Below are 7,433 nucleotides of genomic sequence, written 5' to 3' on the forward strand. Positions count from 1 at the left end.
GATAAAGATAAAACTTTGACGTTATTACAGGAACAGATGAGTCAGATAGGTTTGATAAAATCAGCAGGTTCTTCAACATTCAGGAATGAGGAAAGGAATGTTAATCTTGTGACACATTTTTTATATGTGTGTGTGTGTTCGAAGCTTTCCTTAGAAGACTATCTAGAACCGTTATTAAAGTTAACACGTCACCGACTGGCACGTGAATCTCTACAATAATAAAATCACAGATTTCCAGTCAGGAAGAAGTAGGTAGCTTGATACGTTTAAGTGTACTTAGTTTAAACGATTCACACTAGGGGGTTAGTACTAGATGACACGTGTAATTTATTTTTGTTATTTGGTGTCACGAGATTCAAAATCAATTGTATTAATATTGCAAAATTGTTTGTTTGTTTGGCTGACCATGCGAGCATTGAATATGAAAAAGATGTATGAAACGTCCAGCAGTGACCTTTGTTCCCAATTAGTTATGTAAAGGAATTACTTTAAACAATAGTGAGAATTTTCCACTTCTCGGCTTTTCTTTTTCAATTTTGAAAACGGTCCCAAACGTCTGTGTAAGAATGAAACATTTGTAAAACTGGGAAGTCTTTTATCAAATTTTAAATGGAAAGTTAATAATGTCTCGAAAAAAGTAACGATATGAGTGTAGTTAAGCCTTGTGTACATTTATTTAAGATATTAAAACACAAACTAAACACGAGCATTAGCTGATGTTTAAAAAGGACAATAGAGGGCGGTAAAGATTAAGATTATGACGCGTAATAAAACTATCATTTCTGTATTCGGTCGTCAAGAAATTAATGCCGCTTTATTTAGATGAAAAATCCGAACAACTTATATATCAAAACTAAACATTTATTAAATGAACTAGACCCCATTCTTATCGATGATGCTTTTCCATCTTACAATTAGGTTGTTAATGCTCTGATAAAAGAAGCAATCACTTGGCTTTGAAGCAAAAAAGCATGTCGATGTCTTCTTTAACACCTTCCACATTTGCATACGTTTTCCCATTAAGATGGTGTTGCAGCGAACGAAAAAGATGGTAATCTGATGGTGCCATATCTGGAGAATATGGTGTGTGTGGGAGAACTTCCCAACCAAACTCCATAATCTTGTGTTGCGTCAAACGTGCCACATGTGGACGTGCATTGTCGTGGAGAAGAAGAACACCTTTCCGATTGACGAGTGAAGGGTGTTTCTGATGAAGAGCTTGATTTAAACGTTTCAGTTGCTGACTATAGATTTCTCCCTTGACAGTTCGCTGTGGATTTAGGAGTTCGAAATGAATTACTCTTTTGATGTCTCACCAAATGCAAAGCATCACTTTCTGTGGATGGAGTCCAGGTTTTGGGGTTGGAAGTGGTTTTTGTGTAGGACTGAGCCATGGTTTTTGTGTTTAATATTCGCATAGAGAATCCATTTTTCATCACCGTTGACAATTCTGTCCAAAAATGGTTCACGCGCATTACGTGCCAGAAGAGACGAAGCTATGTTCACACGTTTGAAACAATGATCATCGGAGAGTTCGTGAGGCACCCAAACACCTTCTTTATGAAGTTTTCCCACATTCCTTAGATGTTTACGCATTGTTTCGTGAGAGACATGCAATTACATTTCACGAGTATGTTGCCTTGAGTTAGTCTCAACAAGCGTCTTCAGAGCATCAATATGAATTCCAACATGTCGGCCCCTGCCATCACAGTTTTTAAGGCTAAAGTCACTTGAACGAAATTTGCTGAACCATTGTTGACACTTACGAATGTTCAAAACATTTCCATAAACTTCTTTGATATACTTTGTGGCTACAGAGGCATTGTTTCCCTTCTTGTATTAAAACAGCATTACATGTGTGTTTCGTTGTGTGTCATCACTATAAGGGATTAGAGTATACTAAACTTTACACATTATATAGACTACACTAACGTAACATTTAGGCGGTTCGTTTAACTAGTATATGTGATGTACGTTTTTTGGGGGTGGTTAATGAAAGTGTTCCAAAACGCAACATTAATTTCTTCACGACCTAATATTTGTCCTACAGCACTGTATAAATAAGGTTGCTTGTACTACTCTTGTTCATATACAAATCAAGAATAAGTTTGCCAGAGTGAGTGACAGAGAGATTTCCAGGGTAAGTCCACTTTTTTTTTATGTAAAATTGCCCTACGAATTCAAATCAGTTGTTTACTGCAGTATCAATCGAGGTTCTGAACTCTGTTGAATTAATATCTGTTTTGGTGGTTTGATTTAATTGAATTAGTATTTGTTTTGGTGGTTTTGATTTTGTTGAATTGGTATCTGTTTTGGTGGTTTTGATTTACATAAATTGGGATCTGTTTTCGTGGTTTGATTTATATGAATTAGTATCTGTTTTGGTGGTTTTGATTTACATAAATTAGGATCTGTTTTCGTGGTTTGATTTAGATGAATTAGTATCTGTTTTGGTGGTTTTGATTTAATTGAATTAGTATCTGTTTTGGTGGTTTTGATTTAATTGAATTAGTATCTGTTTTGCTGGTTTTGATTTAGTCGAATTAGGATTTATTTTGGTTGTTTTGATTTAGCTAAATTAGGATCTGTTTTGCTGGTTTTGATTTAATTGAACTAGTATCTGTTTTGCTGGTTTTAATTTTGTTGAATTAGGATATATTTTGTTGGTTTTGATTTAGTTGAATCAGTATCTGTTTTGGTGATTTTGATTTAGTTGAATTAGTATCTGTTTTGGTGTTTTAATTTAGTTGAATTAGGATATATTTTGTTGGTTTTGATTTAGTTGAATTAGTATCTGTTTTGGTGGTTTTGATTTAGTTGAATTAGTATCTGTTTTGGTGGTTTTGATTTAGTTGAATTAGTATCTGTTTTGGTGTTTTGATTTAGTTGAATTAGTATCTGTTTTGGTGGTTTTGATTTAGTTGAATTAGGATATATTTTGGTATTTATGATTTAGTTGAATTAGGATCTATTTTTGGTGTTTTGATTTAGTTAAATTTGAATCTGTTTTGGTGGTTTTGATTTAGTTGAATTAGGATCCATTTTGGTGGTTTTGATTTAGTTTTTCATCGCTTTGTTAGTGGCGTCACATGACCTGGACTTTGAGCGATAGGGTTATTACTTGGATCACCTAAATAATGATAGACAATTAAAAAAACTTTTCAAAAGAAATTTGAAGGACGTTATTTCAATAATGAACTATTTAAAAAAAGTTTAGAATTCATGCTTTATAATGATGATTTGATAGGTTATTGGTATCCGCTGATTAAAGACAAGTGATACATACTGGTTCAAAGTTTAGTGATATTACTGGTTTAAAGGTTAGTGGTACTTTCTGGTTTAAAGTTTAGTGGTATTTGCTGGATTAAAGTTAATGATACTTACTGGTTTAAATTTTAGTTGTACTTACTGGTTTACGGTCTAGTGGTATTTGCTGGTTTAAAGTTTAGTGGTACTTACTGGTTTAAGTTTACTGGTATTTAATTGTTTAAAGTTTAGTGGTACTTACTGGTTTAAATTTACTGGTATTTAATTGTTTAAAGTTTAGTGGTACATAGTGGTTTAAGTTTACTGGTATTTAATTGTTGAAAGTTTAGTGGTACATAGTGGTTTAAATTTTAGTGGTACATACTGGTGTAAAGGTTAGTGGTACATAGTGGTTTAAATTTTAGTGGTACATACTGGTGTAAAGGTTAGTGGTACGAACTGTTTAAAAGTTTAGTGGTACTTGGTTGTTTTGCTACTTTTCAATGAAATGAAAATTTAAATACAAGTATTTTAGTATCGAATCCTACAAAACAATACATGTTACCCAATTATCTACAGTTTTACCTACTGGTACTGTAGTTGTTACCCAATTATCTACAGTTTTACTTACTGGTACTGTAGTCGTTACCCAATTATCTACAGTTTTACTTACTGGTACTGTAGTTGTTACCCAACTATCTACAGTTTTACCTATTGGTACTGTAGTTGTTACTCAACTATCTACAGTTTTACCTACTAGTACTGTAGTTGTTACCCAACTATCTACAGTTTTACCTATTAAAACTGTAGATAGTTGGGTAACAACTACAGTACCTAGTTGGGTAACAACTACAGTACTAGTAGGTCCTACAGTTTTACTTACTGGTACTGTAGTTGTTACCCAATTATCTACAGTTTTACCTATTGGTACTGTAGTTGTTACCCAATTATCTACAGTTTTACCTATTGGTACTGTAGTTGTTACCCAATTATCTACAGTTTTACTTACTAGTACTGTAGTTGTTACCCAACTATCTACAGTTTTACCTACTGGTACTGTAGTCATTACCCAACTATCTACAGTTTTACTTACTGGTACTGTAGTCGTTACCCAACTATCTACAGTTTTACCTACTGGTACTGTAGTTGTTACCCAACTATCTACAGTTTTACCTACTGGTACTGTAGTTGTTACCAAACTATCTACAGTTTTACCTACTGGTACTGTAGTCGTTCTAAGCTTTCGAAAAGACGAAGCCAACTTAGAAAGATCTGAAAGTATGACAGTGACTCTGTCAGTGATACTGACTCTGGTTGTGGGTAGTAATAACGATTGTTAATAAGACGAAACCAATAAATTTTCGAGGATGTGCACGTGCAATGGCTAGAGTGTTAACACTGGCCTAGAAAAACCTATATATATGTATGTATGTTTACACACATTAAATTCACATCACGCGCTATTATTCTTTTTTGGCGCTTGTCTGGTCCTGGCCAGTACAAACATCCAAAGAATCAGTATGCTCTGTTTAATCCTGAAATTAGGCACTTTTAAATCTTTTTTTTACTTTTTATCTGTATTGCTGTTGATGTTCAGCAATCTCGGTGAGGCCTCTGTAGTCCATGTTTAATAATGAGGATAAGTTCACGCCCGCTCTCCTTCCCTCTGCCGCCGCGTTAGCTGCCGTCTCAGCGTGAGAAGGAGGACCTGCGTGGGTTAGCAGTGCTTCCCGCGGTGTCGAGTCGGGTTCTTAGCCGTTTGTTTTAGTCTCTTCACACCCTCGAGGGAACCCCTATTGTGCTGCCTGGCGCACCTGACAGCGGCGACCTCGGGGCGGTCGAAACTCGGTATTCATCGGTCTTAACTTCTCGTCTGCCGATTCTGGAAAGCTTAGACTAACAAGCTTTACTGGCTAGGCTAATTATAACGGCAGGAGCAACAAGAACGAAACAAATAGCGAACAAATAGTCTAATAACATCGAATGTGTAAAGTAACTTACACGAATCTTCTAAATTCTAGAGGGCGGGAACACAGATATACATTATTACGTATAGGGTTTTTAAGGGTCTAGACACTGATAGAGAAAAAACAAGTGTTGTAATATTCTTTTAACTTTTGGAAGGTTTTGGTATCACACAATTCTTTTTCGTTTTAGTCAGTTTACTTAATTATAATAAAGGCATGTGAGTTTAAAAGTCTATGATATGGTTTGAGTACATTAAACCTAGGGCTGTTTACTTAATTATAATAAAGACATGTGAGTTTAAAAGTCTATGATATGGTTTGAGTACATTAAACCTAGGACTGTTTACTTACTTATAATAAAGGCATGTGAGTTTAAAAGTCTATGATATGGTTTGAGTACATTAAACCTAGGGCTGTTTACTTACTTATAATAAAGGCATGTGAGTTTAAAAGTCTATGATATGGTTTGAGTACATTAAATCTAGGGCTGTTTACTTACTTATAATAAAGGCATGTGAGTTTAAAAGTCTATGATATGGTTTGAGTACATTAAACCTAGGGCTGTTTACTTAATTATAATAAAGGCATGTGAGTTCAAAAGTGTATGATATGCTTTGAGTACAGTTAATTTAGGCCAGTTTACTTACCTATAATAAAGACATGTGAGCTTTAAAGTCCATGATACAGTTTGAATACACTCAAACTAGGTAGACAGAAAACAAGAGTTGCTAATTAGAAGTTTCTTAATTTATAGGAGCAGATAATGATGCCGGAAATGGATATCAAAATCATCACCGATTGGATATGTTCTTAGGCCTACTGATTTATATAATCACAAAACAAGGGGATTGTTTAATTCTCCATCATATCTGATTTATCACATCAGAAGAAATATAACTGAATTGTAATTAAGTTTTCAGGCATTTAACGTGAGTACTCATATTTGTTTTCAGTAATTTATTTGGACTATCACCACGTGGTGAAATATATTACTTAATACAAAACTGAATTCTGTTCACATGCATGCATGAAAGATTAAGGAAAAACACAACAGTACCATCCTTATTAAGAATTAAAAACACAAAAACCGAAGTTATTCGGCACAATGAAAGGTAAAATATTTATTATTAATTACAGCCGACTAGTTTCGATAACTCAGTTATTATCATGTTTTTTTGCTCTTAAAAAAAGAAATTATCAACGCTGTAGATATTAGCTCTGATGATGGTAACTTTGTTACCGAAACTAGTCGGCTGTAATTGATAATAAGTATTTCACTGTTCATTGTGCCAAAAAACGTTGCGTTTTTTCACTCTTAATATAGTAGCACAATGTGTCTGAAAAGAAATTATAATACCATCCTTATTAAAAAACAAAACACATGCCTGTTTAAACAAACCAGTAGTAACAAATAGAAACACAACAATACCACCCTTATTCACAAAACATTCACGTGTTTGTTTAGACAAGCAATTATTAAATTTAGTTAGGTAAAAACACTATAATACTATCCTTATTACGTATTTATATATAATATCTATAATATAGGTATACAATGGTTTCATATAAATTACATGGGACAAGTAGATATATATAGATGTGAACTGGCAATAAATAAAGTGTTTAAATTTGGTTTCATATAAATTACATGGAACAATTAGAAATATATAGATGTGAGCTGGCAATAAATAAAGTGTTTAAATGTGGTTTCATACAAATTACATGGAACAAGTAGATATATATAGATGTGAGCTGGCAATAAATAAAGTGTCTTAATGTGGTTTCATATATATTACATGGAACAATTAGATGTATATAGATGTGAACTGGCAATAAATAAAGTGTCTAAATGTGGTTTCATATATATGACATGGAACAGTTAGATGTATATAGATGTGAGCTGGCAATAAATAAAGTGTCTTAATGTGGTTTCATATATATATTACATGGAACAATTAGATGTATATAGATGTGAACTGGCAATAAATAAAGTGTCTTAATGTGATTTCATATAAATTACATGGAACTAGTAGATATATATGGATGTGAACTGGCAATAAATAAAGTGTCTTAATGTGATTTTATACAAATTACATGGAACAAGTAGATATATATAGATGTGAACTGGCAATAAATAAAGTGTCTTAATGTGGTTTTATACAAATTACATGGAACAAGTAGATATATATAGATGTGAACTGGCAATAAATAAAGTGTCTT

This window comes from Limulus polyphemus, unplaced genomic scaffold (assembly GCF_000517525.1).
Source record: "Limulus polyphemus unplaced genomic scaffold, Limulus_polyphemus-2.1.2 Scaffold2462, whole genome shotgun sequence".
In the NCBI taxonomy this organism is placed as follows: Eukaryota; Metazoa; Arthropoda; class Merostomata; order Xiphosura; family Limulidae; genus Limulus; species Limulus polyphemus.